Source organism: Thamnophis sirtalis, unplaced genomic scaffold (assembly GCF_051295495.1).
Source record: "Thamnophis sirtalis isolate CommonGarterSnake01/CBP01778 unplaced genomic scaffold, rThaSir2_p1.2 scaffold_10, whole genome shotgun sequence".
NCBI lineage: Eukaryota > Metazoa > Chordata > Lepidosauria > Squamata > Natricidae > Thamnophis > Thamnophis sirtalis.
This window is the reverse complement of record NW_028261390.1, coordinates 19,650,981-19,670,102: the sequence shown is the minus strand read 5'-3', so window position 1 is coordinate 19,670,102 and position 19,122 is coordinate 19,650,981. Positions and strand designations below refer to the sequence as shown.

Here is a 19,122-nt window from a genome sequence, read left to right as displayed (position 1 = left end):
AACAGGCAGAACTCACAACCAGATAAATTAATTCTACTTTACTGCAAAACTACTTTTGAAAGTCTGAAAGTAAAATTCTCCCACCATTTCCTTCTTGGTCCGAGAACTTAGGGAAGAGCCCTTCTGAGGCATTTTTCCCACCCACTATAAGCTACAGGATATGCTGTCTCTTATCTGACACTTCCACATCATCTCTTCCCCTTGTCTCCCAAGGTCAGTCCTACTTACCATTAAACTACTCCTTATTTGGTTTTCCTAATCACCTACAGTACCTTATCTTAACTTTCCTTTTATGAGACTACATCCAATAGTTACTATGTTATGACAGTCAATAAAAAAAATTCAGATTTAAAGGAGAGACTTTGAAGAAGCAGGATAGGAAGGGAATCGACACTTTTGTATCTGTGTATTGGAGAATACTCTTGAGAATAACATTGACAGTTAAGAACAGAAATTGATAGATCATCAAACAAATCAATCTATAGTTCTCACTCCGGGCACAAATGATGAGTTTCAAATTATTCTACTTTGGACACATTATGTGTCGCCACCTAATGAGAAGGAAGGAGTCACTGGAGAAGAGCCTAATGCTGGGAAAGATTGAGAGCAAAAGAAGAAGGGGACAACTGAGAATGAGGTGGCTGGCTGGAGTCACTGAAGCAGTCGGCGTGAGCTTAAATGGACTCCGGGAGATGGTAGCGGACAGGAAGGCCTGGAAGAATGTTGTCATGGGGTTGCAATGGATCAGACATGACTTTGCAACTAACAATGACCAAAAACCGATCACTCTGGAAAAGGCTGTAATGTTGAGAAAGGTGGAAGGAAAGAGATGAGGATATCCAGCAGTGCACCATTGGACAACTTGAAAGGCCAGATTAGGGACAAATCGTGAAGTAAAAAAATCTAAGAGTCAGAATGATGATCATACACAATCATCAATGAATCAAAGAAAAGAGAGTACCAGGTGTTATCCATAATTGCTATCCAATTTCAAATTCATAGAAAACTGTTACCTAGAAATGCCATGTAAATATGGAAGGCAAAATCAGAACACATTCTCATCAGCAATCAACATCCAAATAAGCAGGAGGTGACACCAATTAACACCAAACAATCAAATAGCAAATAATACCTTAATCAAAGAACTATCGAGACAAACAATCAAAAACTAAACAACAGTCTAATCAAGGAAATGCATAGCAATGTCCCCACTGTCAGGCAAACTAATGTATATAAACAGAGTAGAAAACATTACCTAGTTTGGTAATTTAACATCTGCAAGAAAATAATCAAGCTCCGAAAACAAGGATTCTACATTATAATTTGGGTTTATCCAATGAAGCTGAACTTGGGAGATGCTTCTTTATAATGTATAATTCCAAAATGTAATGATGGCTTCCAACTTAGATAATTTTGCAACATCATGAACAAGCTTTTGAATTCTGCAGAACTATCCAAGAGCTATTCATGAGATTGGGAATAAATTTAAACAGGAAGAAAGGAAGGGAAGAAGAAAATACTGACATAACGTTAAAGCTACAAAGTCTGCTATTAAGTAGACAGAATTCTAGAGGAGTTTTATAGTTAATTAAACCAATGTTTGCTATAGATATGATTCCCCTCCCCCATTTAAAAGAGAGCTATAAACTCTTGCAGTTGCTCAGATCTGTTATACACGATATAATCATAACATACTCATTTTCCGCACTTGTTCTGAATATATTTCCACCCACCCCACCACTTGGCCTAACTATTCCCTCATAGTCGTTCAGTGCACCTTCTTATGATGGTAGAGTAAAATCTTGAGTTGCAGCCTTATAAAACTATCACCTTGCTATATGAATTAATTTTTGCAGAGATTCAGATTGAAACTTACATCTGTAGCCCTCATATATTTCTCACATTTCTCTGCCTTCTTTTGTATCAACGAATACATTTTTGAAATGCAGTAACTTCTGACCAAGTTAAAACCAAAACAAAAGAAACGTCTCCATAGAGGCATAACTTGGAAATATTTTGTGTTTGGTTCCAGACTAAAGCAATAAAACAAAGTCACATGATTTTCTTAGTTCCCCAGAACTTATAAAAGTTAGGTATGTTTGCACTATATTGTTATCTAATAAGTGTGAAATAGTATTATGTCAAAATAAATGTATATATCTTAATTAAAAGTACTTTATTGCTATAAATTCTATTCATTATCTGATTAATACAATTAATACAAGTTAAAAAAAGAAATATTGTGAGATTTTCAACATATGACAAAAAGACATGAAGATAGCAAAGGCTGTTGAAAAAATGGTGCCACAAACCACAAGGTTTGCCACAAACTTTCAATATGGACATACACACACACACACACACACACACACACACACACACACACACAGCAATATCTGAGAAGCACAATAAAGTGAAGCACAATAAAACAAGGTATGACTGTAATATTTTTATAGGTAACACGAAGAGTTAGGTTTCTGACCAGCAGTTGAGGCAAAGTATCTCAATCCAGAAAATAATACTGTACTGTATTGTATCATAAGGACTGAAGCTGATAACACGGAAAAACCAGAGACTACCATTTTATAAACAAGGGACAGGTGGCAGACTTCCTGGTCAGAAAATTAGGAGTTCTGTGGCTGTTGATTCAAAAACAGAAGAAAGAAGAAAGGAGGCCATAATTTAAACTTCAGGTCTAACACAGAACAATGCCATCATTCTAATGTACTACTGGATAAAAAAACTTCTTCCTATTTATGGTTCCCTAATTCTCTACATAAAACTATTTATCTAATTTTGTTATTGCCTCGGAATGAGAAGCAGTAAGAGAATGAATCAGAGAAAGTAGCTTTAAAAGGCACTTTATAGGCAATGGAAGGAAACTATACACCGACATGCTTAATGGCCAAAAACAATTGCACTGCACCCCAAATGACTCATAGTCACCATAAAGCATAAATCAAACATCTCTTCACAGACACACACACATGCCAGGTGTGGGTTCTGGCAGTTCGTACTGCTGGTTCGCTCATGGCCACGCCACACGCCCGGGGCTTGAGACGCACTGCGCGTGCATGCCCAGTGCAATAAAAATTGTTCTGCGCATGCGCAGAAGCAAAAAACAAGATGGCAGTGCCTATGACGCCACTCAGAGAACCAGTTTGGGGGCGTGGCAGGCCAGGGTCGCTGGAACCGACCCAGGCCTGCCATGGGTGTGCCACGCTGGAAGCCGCCAAACCACTAACAGTTCAGCCGAACTGGTCTGAAACGGTAGTAGGAACCCACCACTGACACACACACACAAATATATTCATGACCTAATATTAAAATCTAACTGGAATATACATTGAATTCTATGGAACAGTTAAAAAATTAAAAGACTATTGACAATCTTTGGCATTTCAACTGCAACTCTGAACAATCATCATTGACTATATTTCCTAAGTTCCTATTGGGATTTGTAGTTCAGGAATTTCTAAACTAGAACAGGATGCCAATTTAAGAAATATTAAATTTTATATATAGACACTATGTCTATGTATATAGACACTATGTATAAACTATCATCCATTTTAACATTTCAAATATTAAATATATCAATATCAAATATTATAATATATGTCTTTCTGCTTTCCTTAAGACCAAAGTTGATGACTTCTGTATTCAACACACATTGATACCTTTAAAAAAAACAAAAACCCACCCTTTCTATTTTTCTAAAGGGCAAAATTAAAGAAGTATATTATTAAGCTACATTAAATATGATTGTAGTAAATCATTTCAGCACATATAAAATGTAGCAATTGTGATGAAAAAAATGTGATTGCTGCAGCAGTATTACATTTGCTGTTGGAAAGGAAATGAATTTAAGATTACTTAATTAATAAGCATGACATTTAATTCCCCAAAACATAAAAAAGTTAAACAAGACTAGCCAATATCTTCTATCAAATTAACTATTATACTACAGGGGGCTACATAACAAGACAATTATTTTTTAAATAAATCATTGAAGAAATATGATTCATACTACCCTTCATAATATTAGAAATCAGAATTCCATAATAAAAAACAAAGTAAGAAAAAAATCTGATAACTGAACAATGATGATGTACAATTATATTTTAAAACTTTGCTTGCCTTTTTTTTCATTTGTAGAGAATCAGAATGGAAGTGGTCTCATAATTAGTGGTAAAAGCCTTTGATGTTAAATGTTAATTGAATGTCTTTTCAGCAGAGTCCCAGTTAGAAATCATAGTGCAGGTTTGTAAGGGTCTTTAAATGTACCGCAAAGAGTCCCACTTCTTCAGAAAACCTTATGATTCAAAAGATTTTTCCTCTTTTCTATTAGTTACCTCTTTTCTAAAGAAACCAGTCAAACCAGCTTTATAGTTCCTTTTACCATAAGTTTGACAAATAGGGAGAATTTACTTTTCTGGAGAAGCGATGTTTATTTCATAATTCTTATGGTACACATACTACGATTACGTTTTCCAATTGCAATTTTTATAACAGAATTTGTGTTATAATAGTTCAAATGCAATCCAAAACATCTAATTTAAATAAATTTTAGTTTGGTTGGTAAAAAAAAAGGTTTATTATCACATCCTAAAAATTCTACTACGGTACTACATTATTAAGTTAGCGTAATGTTCAAGAATGGATGAAATAATTTTAAAAACAAATATGCCATATGTACTCATTTAGCATAAAGAAATGCCATCTGACCTCTCTACACATCCCTTTTGAAATAATTATCATCAATTCCAATACAATATTTCAAAATATGTGTAAGAGTTTACAACTTTTTTAAAAAAAATAGTTTTCTGAAGAATATAGTTGATCAGTCCAGCTGATCAACTATAGGTATAATGGCAACAGAACAAATACCTTTATAGATTAGCACTATGGAAGAATAATCTAAATTTATTATAAATTATAATTGTTTTGAAAGGAAGAATATATAATTTCAATATATTATTTTGCATTCCTTCTTACAAACCACTCAAATTAATATAGTAAAAATGAATACATATATTCTTTGATTCATCTCTCTTAATTTGTAACCATATAATCAACTAAAGCTAATTACTGATTAAAACCTAAGAGTACTAATCACAACTTCTATCTATTTATTCATTTGACTCTCAAATAAACCTGCTTGCCACAAACAAATTGTACACAAACATTTCAGTTATATTACAAATTGCTTTTTAGTACATGCAAACTATTTGTGGCTCAATGTCAAACAAAGTGGAGGAAACATATGAACGTTTCATGCCTTTCAACCAAAATAAGAATAAAATACACAGTATATTATATATAATATTGTCAGTACTCAATTACTTCAATTGGAAATGAAATTTCAATACACAGGCATAAAAAAATGAAGATATGTGAATGTGAATGCAAACAGGAACTTGATTTTTTAAATATATAAATCATTTACCTAACTCTAACAGAAAGATAAGTCTTTTAAAGATGAAAGTATTCAATAGTATCAAATATCTAAAAAGCTTACATATATATTAATTTCTTAGTCAACTATTCATTCTTCGGAAGCATATTTATCCTCCTTCTATTCCTCTGTTTTACAAAGCTTCCAAAAGGAGTTGCAGAATTTGTTACCTATTTTAAATCCATGCAGAAATCAAAATAACCCGCCCCAAATTCCACAAACAAATCTTGGTTAGCAGCAAATGAAGAGATTGTGTAAAGCAAAATGGATTCTCTGCTTCCCACTTCTGTATTTCACTTAGGAAGAGGAAGGAAATAGTAATAATGCAAAAGGCAACTTCTGAGGACTTAAAAGATTGGAAGTGGCAAAAATGTACCGTATTTTTGGAGTATAAGATGCACCCTTTTCCCTCAAAAAAGAGGGTGAAAATCTGGGTGTGTCTTATACACTGAATTCAGCATTTTTTGCCTCCTGAAACCCCTCCTCCATCACCAAAATGGCCTTGCAGAGCCTGTAGAAGGCTTTCAGAGAGCTCCTAGAGGCTGGGGAAGGCAGAAATGAGTGAAAACGGGCCATTTTTTGCACAATTTTGCGCCCCCCCCCCAGCCCCCAGGAGTACTCTATAAGCCTCTTAAAGGCTACGCATGCAATTTTTTTGAGAAAAAAGGGGTCCGTTTCCCCCAAAAAAGGGCCGTTTTCTGCTCGTTTTTGGGGGGCATCCCCCCAGGAGCATTCTTCAAGCCCCCTAAAGGCTAGTCATGCCTTTTTTGGGAGGTTTGCAGAGTGAAAAAACTTTTTTTTTAAAAAAATTACCTCTTCAAAACCTTGCTGTGTCTTATACTCTGAAAAATATGGTGTCTTTGGCAACAATATTATTTGGCTACCAATACAACGTAGTTTGACTAATGTCCCTTCCAATATTACCTGATGTCATGCATACTGCTTATTTTATTTCTTTGTCAATAGAAAACATTGACTTAATGCCACTTCTATTCAGATAGTCCTTGACTTACAACCGGTCACTTAGTGACTGCTTGAAATTAAAACAGATTCCCCCCAAAGCCACTTACAATCTTGTTTCAAAGTTCCAATGGTGTCCCCTGATTGTCATATTGTTCTAGCTAGGGAGAACGTGGGCGGACAAATGGAGGTGAGCCAGGACTTCAAAATGCTAACAGTTTTTAATGCTAACAGGTTGCCAAATGCGGCACTTCACAACACTTCACAAACTGGAGTCGGTGGCACTTGCGGGATGGTGTTGGAGCATAATGATTCCTTAGTTTCGCCATTAACACATCCCATGTAACAGTGTGTAGGATTGGGAAGCCACTAGCGTGCCCGCAATATTAAACATCTCCGTGCCACACAAATTTAGAAAACATGACCTTTTTCGGTTTTCAGATAGCCCAGTGTAATCGTTGTCTTCTAAAAAAAACATTCAAATCGGGAAATATATGAGTCCCAGGTCTTTGTGGCCCCGTTAAAAACTGCTAACGTGTTCATTGAAGCCATTCTGAGGTAACTTGTTGGCTCAATTGATGATCAGACCACAGTCCTCGTAGGTTTTGTGACTTCACTCAACCTCTCGAGTGATTCCTCTGAGGGAATTCAACTCTCGTGACTCAGCTTTGTGGTAGTGACTCTTATCAGCTCTCCCTGGGCTTCACCTAAGCATCCCACCTTCGTTGCCAATGTTCTAGCTAGGGAGAACGCGAGCAGACAAACGGAAGCGAGCCAGGTCTTCAAAATGCTAACAGTTTTTAATGCTAGCAGGTTGCCAAATGCGGCACTTCACAACACACACGTCTCAGCTAACTAGCAACTGAGCCCTGTTTGACAGCTCTTTATATATACCAGCTGTCAAACAAGTAACCAATCAGGAGCGAGGACAGCACCCCCTAGTCAACAGACCAGGGCAAAAACTATAGAACATAGCATATATGACCACATTTTGGGTGTTCTGCAACTAACTTGCATTTGTAGCCCTTTGAGCCCCTCGCAGTCATGTGACTATGATTTACAACAGTTTTGGGGGGAAAAAACCAGAGTTTACTTCTGGAAAACTTCTAGCAAAAGTTGATCCATAGTGAACAATGGGTTTGCTTAACAACTGCTGCATTCGCTTAACAACTGGTATGTTTGCTTAACGATCACTGCATTTGCTCAAAGATTGACACAAAAAAGTTTGGAAAATAGAGTCAGTCATTTTATGACAATGTGTTTGACATCACGACTTATGATCATAATTGCCAGGCTCAATTATGGTTGTAAATCAAAGACTACCGAGAATTCAATAATATATGTTATATTTATTGGGTTATCAATGCAACCAATTGCCTGATAACCCAATAAAAAATACAGACACTGCATGGTGTTGGTTTTTTTTTAATGAATTAAAGAGCAATTATTATTTACATTTGTTTTTCATTCTCTTAATGTACAATGACATTGTCCCAGAAAGTGGCATTGACAAAAACCTGGTATTATAAATATCAAATTTAATTTTTACTAAGCCGTGCATTTTCATTATAAGTTTTTAGTAGCTCAGAATATTATTTTATCTTTATGATGGCTTTCTGTTTAAAAAGAACATTCCCAGGGGTAAATTTTCCATTTAGCGCAAGAAGCTCTTGCTAACAAGAAAGCCGGATAACTCTGACATGGACCCAGAGTTCTTTTGAATATTATATTTTGCATTTCAGACTAGCTATAAATTCAAATTTTGGATGTGAATGTTGTGGAGGCATCTGATTGGCTGCTGTTTTAAGAAGAGGATGCTGTAAATTTTGTGTGTTTTACTGTTTGTATATAACTAAATTAGGACGGTCCATCTGATGGAATAAAATACATAACACAATGTATACCTAGGTCACTGTACCATTATGCGAAATATCTCTTTCATGCAATGCAAACCATTGACAGCTAAAAAGATAACAAAGGAAAAGCAAGGTTAGTTTTGTTTGTTTAGCTTTAGTAATCTTGGAATTTTTCATATATTAGTTCTCTATCTATCTATCTATCTATCTATCTATCTATCTATCTATCTATCTATCTATCTATCTATCTATCTATCATCTATCGTCTAACTCGTCTCTCTATCATCTATCATCTATCATCTGTCTGTCTCTGTCTCTCTGTCTGTCTGTCTGTCTATCGTCTCTCTCTGTCTCTCATCTATCTATCTATCTATCTATCTATCTATCTATCTATCTATCTATCATCTATCTATCTATCTATCTATCTATCTATCAATGTATGTATCGTCTCCTATCTATCTATCTATCTATCTATCTATCTATCTATCTATCTATCTATCATCTATCTATCTATCATCTATCATCTGTCTGCCTCTCTGTCTCTCTATCTATCATCTCTCTCTGTGTCTCATCTATCTATCTATCTATCTATCTATCTATCTATCTATCTATCTATCTATCTATCTATCTATCTATCTATCTATCATCTATCAATGTATGTATCGTCTCTCATCTATCATCTATCTATCTATCTATCTATCTATCTATCTATCTATCTATCTATCTATCTATCATCTATCAATGTATGTATCGTCTCTCATCTCTCATCTGCCGACTGGCGACTACTCGGAGGAGAGCCTTCTCTGTTGCGGCTCCGACACTATGGAACAATCTCCCCGTGGAGATTCGTACCCTCACCACCGTCCAGGCCTTCCGCACAGCCCTCAAGAACTGGCTAACCCGTCAGGCCTGGGGATAATCTTATTTCGCCCCTCCCGAATGCTGAGTGAATGTTGAGTTTTATTGTCTAATTTACTTTGTGCACATTTCTTTCTTCGTATTGTCCCACACTCCCCTTCCTTTTTTGATTGTAAGCCGCCCTGAGTCCCCTCAGGGAAAAGGGCGGCCTATAAATAAACAAATCAAATCAAATCAAATCAAATCATCTGTCTGTCTCTCTGTCTCTGTCTGTCTATCTATCCATCATCTCTCTCTGTGTCTCATCTGTCTGTCTATTATCTATCTGTCTATCTATTTATATCTCTATCTCTCTATTGTCTCTCTGTCTCTCTATCACTCATCTCTATCTATCTATTGTCTCTCTCTCTCTCTGTCTATCTATCATCTATCCATCCACCCATCCATCCATCCATTCATCTAATTTTAACATATGCAAAGCAATTGAGGTTACCAATGATAATTATGGATATATCATATCTCCAATCAGAGGATAGCAGACACACCTGTACCATTTTTGGAATACAGAGGTGTTAGCCTCAGAATTCTAATGGCATTAGACTACAAAATGTAGCAACAGTTTTGAAATAGATAAAATTCAAGGTTGATACAATACAAAGGCAGGCTCTATTTTGTGTCATCATCATTTTCAACAGACTCGTACAAAAAACTTATTTCTTAGTGAAGAATCTACCAAAAAACAACAACGCTTCATATACGCTTTAGATGAAGAATATTTTTAATTTAAAAACAATACACTGAACAATAAAAGCCACAAAAATTGGGAAATACAAAAATTGCATAAAACTGAACATGTAGGTAGTCAGTGTTTTTTATTAATAATATCAAACCACTACTGAGTATCTTTAGAATTGGTACTTATTAAGAAATCTTAATCTTGTCAATTCTGCAAAGCTCAGCTCAGCTGCAAAGAAAGAAATGTTTTACAATCCGATTTCAGCTTTTCATTTATAAATTCCTGACTGAACAAATCATATTTTTATGCCAAAATACCTTATATTACAAAAAAGTACAATTTATTTCAGAATATACAGCACTCATAAATTAATAAAGGGCAGACTTCACAATATCCTTTCTCCTCATGCTCGTCTAATATATCCCTTGCCTAATATTTAAAAGGCAGATATAACTTCTTGAATTGTACTGACATACATCTCCCATTTCTATTCAGTAGAGACGTCTCATAATAATCTCAATAAGGCATTTGACAATCCCACAATAATGGCCAAAATGCAAAGGCATATACTCTGCTTCACCTAGCCCATCTCAGCTTCATCTGCATAGTTCCTTAGATGTGCTTCACTTAAACAATGCCTAGATTGCATTTTTCTCCAGAAAAGGCTCTAACAATGGGAAAGGTGAAAAGAAAGAGAAGAAGAGGATGACCAGCAATAAGGTGAATGGACACAGTTACAGAGGTGATGGGAACACAGTTGGAAGAGCTGAAGATTAGGTTGGGAATAGATCATTATGGAGTAAATCTATCTATGTGGTCACTAAGAATTGGCACATAATCACCATCAAACTAATGTTGGAATTGCACTGATATTATCCAACCAAAACAGCCAAAAGAACCTAAGTTGCGTATCAAGAAACAACAATAGTTTACTTATATAATGTATTTTTAAAGGAAACTTCCTATTTATGCTGTGATAATAAATATTTCTTACCAGCATTAGAGAGTAATATAAACCTAAACTCAGATGTCTGACTTTTAGACTGATTTCCCATCCCTCATTTAAGTAGACATATTGTGCTTATGCTGAAAATATTAAAAGCTTCCAAAGCAGAACTCAGCACTGAAAAACATACTGGATCTATTTCTCTTATTTCCATTTCTGGTCATTTTTACACTCTGTTCGTATATTGATTTTCTTTTCTTTCTTTTATTTGAGGGCCTTTTTAAGAATTAGATCTCTTTTGGCAGAGCAATGCAATAACAGTTCTAGCCCTTATACTTAGGGAAAGTCATATCAACAATGATAAATGTTACATTCATCTGAGGGGAAAAAAATGACAGTGACATTGAAAAGAATATTCAGATCCTAATCCCATGTTTGCAGACTGCATGATATAGGGCAATCAGCATCAAATATGATGCTGGCATACAGTTAACTATGTGCAAAAATTGAATAAGAAATGATAAAGAACTACGTAAAGAGAATAATATTGTTAAGTTGGGATATCAAAGCTATGGTTAAAAATGATTAATTTGTAAAGATGAATTAATAGTAATTAGTTGAAGACAAAAAGAAAACGGTGTTTAGTAATGATATGTAAGCTTAAATGAATTAATGGAAAAAGATAAAGGATTTATATAAAAGAGATGAATATTGATAAAAGTGGGAAGATTAGAATATATTGAAACTATGATTATAAACATGATGTATAAGATATAACCTGGTCCACACTCTGTCCATAAAGTATGTATGTTAGAAAAAAAGACAAAATTGCAATAAAACTTGTTAAAAAACATGATTAGATGTTGAATTAGATGCATTAAAAGCATTAAAAATAAGAAGACTCAGGTTCAAGTGCTCCTCAGCCATGAAACTTTATTGGATGATTATCCAGTCACACTCTCAAGTTTGTCTCAGAGAAAACTTGGAAGAAATACTTTTACGAACAATATTAAGTCACTAGCGGAGAGACAGAACATCAGTCTAATAAATCAGTTCAATAAAATCTCAGCACTGAAGAGATCATGTTTACATCATTGCAAGAGAAACTTGTCTTTATTCATTCCAGCAGCTAAGAGACTACTTTCAGTATTAGTGAAGATGCCATCTGAACTACAAATACTTTCACTGGTTTTGCCCAACAGGCCTTTTTCTGAACAAGGCAAGAATGAGAAAGGAAGACGGGGTCACATTCCCACAAGATCCTGCACTCTTTATCAAAGACTGCTGCCATCTTTCCCCAGCAAAACATTTTTTGTCTCTAACAGTTGTAAATGTGTTGAGGCTGCCATGTGCAGATTGAGATAGTGTTCCTGAAATCGAGAGGAAGTTATGGAGGGGTGGGGGGGGGAGAGATTTACTAGCTGCATAATGGTCTTTGGCACCCCTCTGGAAGAATCTGTGGCAAATGAAAAAAGTTGCAACTTTTCATGATCTGGATGCCTCATTGAGGGAAGGCCTAGAACCATGTGCTCCAGGAAAGTTTCTGTGAAGAAGGAATATATGTGTCTTGTCTTTTACGAAGGAATGAGGAAGTAGAAAGTTCTGTTGATCTCATGCACACACATACACACACCCAGAGCAATGTGACAAAATACAGATTTCTATACCACAAATGTTATGGCCTCTCTAGAAGTCAAGCTCAGATCACCTACTAAAAGGTGGTGCCAAATCTAAAACCATTCCCACTTTAAGACTTAATCCTACTGAAATCCCAATCCTACTGAAATCCCTCCGCTCCCAAAATCAATTACTAAAGCAACTTCTATATAATCCATATAGGGTCAAATACAAAGGCAGAGAGCTGCTTTGGATCTCTTTGTATTTGACCTTATGGATGTGGGGAGAGGGAGTGTCTCCAACCTTGGCAACTTTAAGCCTGGTGGACTTCAACTCCCAGAATTCCCCAGCCAGCAAAGCTCTTTGCATTTGACTTTATGGATCTGGGGTCTCCAACCTTGGCAACTTTAAGCTTGGTGGACTTCAACACCCAGAATCCCCAGCCAGTCCACCAGCTTTAAAGTTGTCAGGGTTGGAGACCCCTGTTATAGATTATACAGACTGGGCGCGTAGGTTTAACGCGGCAGCAGGTCTCTCCATCCCAAGACCCAGCCCGTTTGTTAAGCCTAAGGACCGGACCGCGGCTGTCAGGGAAGCTCGGGCCCCCAACAATCCGAGGACCCATAAACCGATGGGACGAAGCCACCGTCGCGCTCCACCTTCGGAGGGGAAAGAGAAAATAAAGAGTTTCTTTCCCGACTTCGCAACGTTTCCGCATGACACCGAAAGCGCACCCGCGCGGGTTTTTCCCGCTAGCCCCGAGCATTAAGAAACCCGATTCGTGGGGATGGGGGCGCACTTCGGAACTCACCTTACACTCGGGGCAATGGGATTCCCGTGCACTTTTTTCGTCCGAGAAAAGGAAGGATGGGAGAACCAGCGCGGCGAGGGGAGAAAGGAAGGAGAAAGCAAGGCGACTGTGGCGGAGAAAGTCCCGGTCAAAAGAGCGCCATGTCAGCGCCAAGGCTGCTCGGGATGGCGGGTGGCGGCAGAAGGCAGCGGCTGTCGAAAGCTTCGCACTCCGTCGAGCAAACAGTGGGAAAAGAAGGGAGCGCCGCGCTCCGCCGCCCGTCCGGGTCCCTCGAGGACTTCGCCGCCCGCCTTAGCCGCCCACGCAGAGACAAGACAGCCGGGCGCGGGCACGCAACCCCGGGCGCGCGACCCCGAGAGCCTCGCACCTCCTTCCCTCCCTGCCCGCCCACTTCTGGCTCCCTTCCCCTGCCGCAACTTTCGCCTCCCTCTCACTTCCTAGCTGGAAATTCCCACTGACGTCGAACGATGAGCGGCGAAGGGAAAAATGAAAATGATCCGAAAGAGACACATGCGCCCCCCGGGGAGGGTTGGAAGCAGAGAAAGGGCGGTGGCAGCAGAGCTGTGCAACACGGCGGGTGGAGGGGGGGGGGAAGCTTGCGAGTTTATTACACGGAAGTCAAGCTGTCACGCAGGGGCTTCCAAGCGTCTTCCTGCTTACGAGGGACGTTTACAGTCGGTGGCTCTTTCGTAGTGACGGTGATGAAGCTAAATAATATGAAAGAAATGTAATTATTTTTATTCAACGAAGAGAATGTGTGTGTGTGAATGTGTGTGTGTGTGTGTGTGTGTGTGTGTACTTTATTTCTATTTTGAAATTGTTTCTGGATTTTGTGCTTGCAATGAAAAACAAAGAAACTTTGTTTTGTTTTTGCTATTTAGGTTTATTGTTATAGAAACGGCTTGTGCGTGCTGTTGTGTAAAATTAAAAAGTTGCGGTTGTAATGTTGCTGTCTTTACTGTGCTAAAAAGAATCCGAAGTTGGTGTCTTTTTCTTTCCTTTTCCTTCCTCGTGCCATATCCCCCCCCCTTCCTAGTTTTCCTTTACTTTTTTGAATTTCTCTTTGCGTTTTATATTTTGATAAACCAATAAAAAAGTTTTTTTAAAATAATAAAAGAAATGTGTTTTAAACTTTTTTGATATCAGAAGCTCTTCAGCAGGGACCTTTGAATCATTTGTATTTGTATTTATTAGTTTGTCAAACATGTACAAGATAGCAGGTATAAACATAGACATAGACATGAATGAAAGAAATGGATACAAATAGATGGGGACAGTAGGACAGGGACAGTAGGCACGCTGGTGCGCTTATGCACACCCCCTTTATGGACCTCTTAGGAATGAGGTGAGGTCAACAGTAGACAGTCCAAGGTTAAAGTTTTGGGAGTTTGGGGAAGAAACCACAGAATCAGGTAATGCATTCCAGGCATTGACCACTCTGTTGCTGAAGTCGTATTTTCTGCAATCGAGTTTGGAGCAGTTTACTTTGAGTTTGTATCTATTGTGTGCTCCTGTATTGTTGTGGTTGAAGGTCACTGACAGGCAGGACATTGTAGCAGATTATTTTGTGTACTACGCTCAGGTCAGATAGAAGGCGGTGTAGTTCTAAGTTGTCTAAGCCCAAAATTTCAAGCCTGGTGGTATAAGATATTCTATTGTGAGCAGAGAAGTGTACTAGTTTGCAGTACATTATTACAGGAGAAGCTTTGCAAAATTAGGTTAAGAATTCTTAATGCCATTTTGCAATGCTGTTACAGTGATCATTTGAGATGAGTACTCCCGGGTCCTTGACAGAGGGAGGGTCATCCACAAGGTCGTATCTGCCCAGCTTGTATTTGGTATTGATTTTTTTTGCCAACGTGTAAGACAGAGCATCTGTTGCCAATTGCCAATTGTAATGAATAATGAAAGAAATGTGATTCTTTTATCCAAAGAAGAGAATATATATATATATCACCTTGTTTCTATTTTGAAATTGCTTCTGGATTTGCAATGAAATAAAAAAGAAACTTTGGTTTTGCTAATTTGATAGGTTTAATGTTATAGAAATGGCTTGTGCAAAATTAAAAAGTTGCGTCTTCTGTGCTAAAGACAGAAGTTAGTGCCTTTCTCTTTCCTTTTCCCACCTTACACCCTCCCCCACTTCCTACTTTTCGTTTGTTGTTGTTGTGTCCAACCCAGCGTGACCCCATGGACAACGTTCCTCTAGGCCTTCCTGTCCTCTATTATCCTCTGGAGTCCATTTAAGCTCACCCCTACTGCTTCAGTGACTCCATCCAGCCACCTCATTCTCTGTCGTCCCCTTCTTCTTTTGCCCTCAATCTTTCCCAGAATTAGGCTCTTCTCCAGTGAGTCCTTCCTTCTCAAGAGGTGGCCAAAGTATTTGAGTTTCATCTTCAGGATCTGGTCTTCTAAAGAGCAGTCAGGGTTGATCTCCTCTAGGACTGACAAGTTTGATCGCCTTGCAGTCCAAGGGACTTGCAGGAGTCTTCTCCAGCACCATAGTTCAAAGGCCTCCATTCTTTGGCGCTTGGTCTTTCTTATGGTCCAACTTTCACAGCCATACATTGCAACTGGGAAAACCATAGCCTTGACTATACAGACTTTTTTGGCAGGGAGATGTCTCTGCTTTTTAGTATGCTGTCTAACTTTGCCATAACTTTCCTCCTTTACTTTTTTTAAATTTCTCTTTGAATTTTATATTTTGTTAAAGAAATAAAAAGTTTTTAAAAAAATAATAAAAGAAATGTGTTTTAATCTTTTTTGAGGTCAGAGGCTCTCCAGCAGGGACCTTTGAGACATGTTGGACTTTACCTGTTTTAGAAGTGCAGTCATAAGAGATGAAGTTTGATGTTTTAGGAAAGTTGACTCAAAGAGGTTTTTTGTGTTTTTTCTTCAAAAAGCCACTGGACTGTTTTTTTTTCCCTCTTGGGGAAGAAGAAGAAACATTTCACTTCTCATCCAAGGATCTTCATCAGCTCTAATGGTGGTGGCTTCCTTCTTCTGAAGAAAAAAGCAGTCATGTTGCCTTTTGAAGGCACATGGTGGTTCAGTGACTAAGGTGCCGAGTTTGTCGATCAGAAAGGTCGGTGGTTTGAATCCCTAGTGTTGTGTAATGGAGTGAGCTCCCATTACTTGTCCCTTGTTGGCTTCTGCCAACCTAGCAGTTCGAAAGCATGTAAAAATGCAAGTAGAAAAATAGGAACCACTTTTGGTGGGAAGGTAATAGCACTTCATGTGCCTTTGGCATTTAGTCATGCTGGCCATATGACCACAGAGACATCTTCGGACAGTGCTGGCTCTTCGGCTTTGAAACGGAGATGAGCACCGCCCCCTAGAGTCAGGAATGACTAGCACATATGCGTGAGGGGAACCTTTACCTTTTCTTGCCTTTTGAAGAAGAAAAAACACATTGGGACAACTATGTCATGGGTGACTGAGAATCTCCACAGATATTTAGGAAACCTGGCTACATACTATCCCAAGAAGACCTGCAGACCTTTTCATGAATCATCAGTGGTTTATAGACCAAGTGTGATCTTTCTGTCTTCTTTCTTTCTACAATTGATCAACTGTCAATCTTCAGGTTTACAGAGCTAGAAAATAAGATTGCATTACTTTCTGTTATAAAATTGTAATGCTTAATATCAATTCATAGAAGAAACGGGCCAGATATACCCACAAACACACATATTTGGACTCTTGTGACTCAGTGCTTGCTCCGTAAAGACCAGTTGCTTTTTATCAGCCTGTGATGGAACGTCAGGAGACTATAAACCCAATATAGAATATATAAGTCCTGGGAAAGTAGAAAGGGTGAGAAAGAGACTCAAAACAATTGTGACTTCATTATGCTAAGTATACATTGAAATAAACAAAGTTTTTGATAGGCTTTTAAGATTCTATTAGATACCTGCCTGCGTTAAGTTCATTCCAATACTGCTAGCAATTCTGTTTCCTGAATTTGCTTTTTTCAAAAAGCTGACTACCATCCTTTGTTGAAGGATGGTAGTCCTACTTATGTAGCATAATTCTGGGCTGTTTACAAAATAACGCCTATTGCCATTTTGTTGACACTGTCAATCAATCAACTAGAGCCAAAAATTCACTGAGATAAAAATGTACTTATTTGTTTGTTAAATTTATTTGCTTCCCATCTCACTGTGGGATCTACTCTGGATGGCTAAAAATAGGTTTAATTTACCTCCAGAATGTTAACAAAGTTGATGTAATGACAGATATAGATAGATAGATGGATGGATGGATGGATGGATGAATAGATAGATGGAGAGGGAGAGATAACTAACGGGGTCTTGGAGTAAGTGTAAATAAAATGGGGACTGTGTGTACTCTAGCTGTGGAGAAGCGTATACTGTATTTTTCAGCATATAAGACACACCTTTTTCCCTCAAAAAAGAGGCTAAAAATCTGGGTGCATCTTATACACTGAATACAGCATTTTTTGCTTCCTGGAACCTTGCCCCCTTCATCAAAATGGGTGTGCATAGCTTTTAGAAGACTTTCAGAGAGCTCCTGGGGGCTGGGGAGGGCAGAAATGAGCAAAAAACAGTTCTTTTATTGCCCTCCCAGCCCCCAGCAGCACTCTATAAGCTTCCTAAAGGCTATCCATGCCCTCTTTTTTTTGAAAAAAATGGGCCATCTTTTGCTCGTTTTTGCCCCCCCCCCCATCCCACAGGAGCACTCTACAAGCCTCCTTAGGGATATTCATGCCCCCCCTTTTTTTTTTGAAAAAAAAAACACCGGCCCATTTTCATGAAAAACAGGCCGTTTTTTGGAAGGTTTGCAGAAAAAAATGGTGTAAAACCAATTGCTGCATCTTATACTCCGGTGCCTCTTATACTTTGAAAAATATGGTATGTCATAATGGTCTAATGGTTAAGCACCAGGTTAGAAATCAGGAGACAGTGAATTCTAGTTCCACCTTGGGCATGAAAGCTAACTGGGTGAATTTGGGCCCGTCACTCTTTTTCAGCCCAACTCACCTCATAGGATTGTTGTTGTGAGGAAAATAGGAGGAAGAATAGCAATAGCACTTAGAATTATATACCACTTCACAGTGCTTTACAGCCCTCTCTAAGCGGTTTACAGAGTCAGCGTATTGCCTCCCAACAATTTGGGTCACCATTTTACCCAGCTCGGAAGGATGGAAGGCTGAGTCAACCTGGAGCCTGGTGAGATCCGAACTGCGAAATCAGCAGAAGTGGCCTGCAGTACTGCATTGTAGCCATTGCACCAACCACGGTAGTGTGGGTATTATATTCATTCAGTTATTTATAAAAATAACAAAAGTGGATCAATCAAAGACATATACGGTACATACACACCCCATACACCTCTTAAGAAAATCAGGGTTGTCTAGGCCACCAGACTGGAAGGACAGATTTGCACCACAAATGGCAGAAGATATGAGATTGTTTTGCTACTGGAAAGATACAGGTTGATAGATGGAAGAGTATAATTTAAAACTAGTTAAACTTAGTGAAATTTAATGACAATAGATATAATTAAATAAATAATTGATAATGTTGCTAATCTATATAATGTATAGTGTCATGATGAGTAATAATTGGATATGAATATTGAATGGTACCCATGAAAGAAAGTTTAGAAATCACTTTGGACTATGCATAAAGGTTAATAAAAAAGAACTTAAGTTAGATACAGTTAAAAGTTTTGATTATTAGGGGGGAAATGTTATGATACAGGATATAGTTAAAGGAAGGATAAGGATAACGTATATATGGATATGGGTATAACATAAGGAAACTGGATGTAAATTGTAAACAGTGATTTGGAAAGTAGGATTAGAAAATTTTGTTATTAAATATTATGGATGTTTAGCTAGAATAGGACATAAGG

The 19,122-nt window shown here is 37.9% G+C and overlaps 1 protein-coding gene across 2 annotated transcripts in view; it reads right to left on the bottom strand.

Annotated features, from left to right (window-relative positions):
• NFKB1 (nuclear factor kappa B subunit 1) overlaps positions 1-13,591 on the bottom strand; it is a 74,812-nt gene extending 61,221 nt beyond the window's left edge. The window contains exon 1 of one of the 2 annotated variants that reach the window (XR_015697864.1): positions 13,243-13,591. The gene's annotated coding sequence lies outside the window, so the exon portion shown is untranslated. The remainder of the gene's footprint in view (positions 1-13,242) is intronic. The other variant, XM_087724158.1, reaches the window with a different exon arrangement.
• Between the last annotated feature and the right edge of the window lie 5,531 nt (positions 13,592-19,122).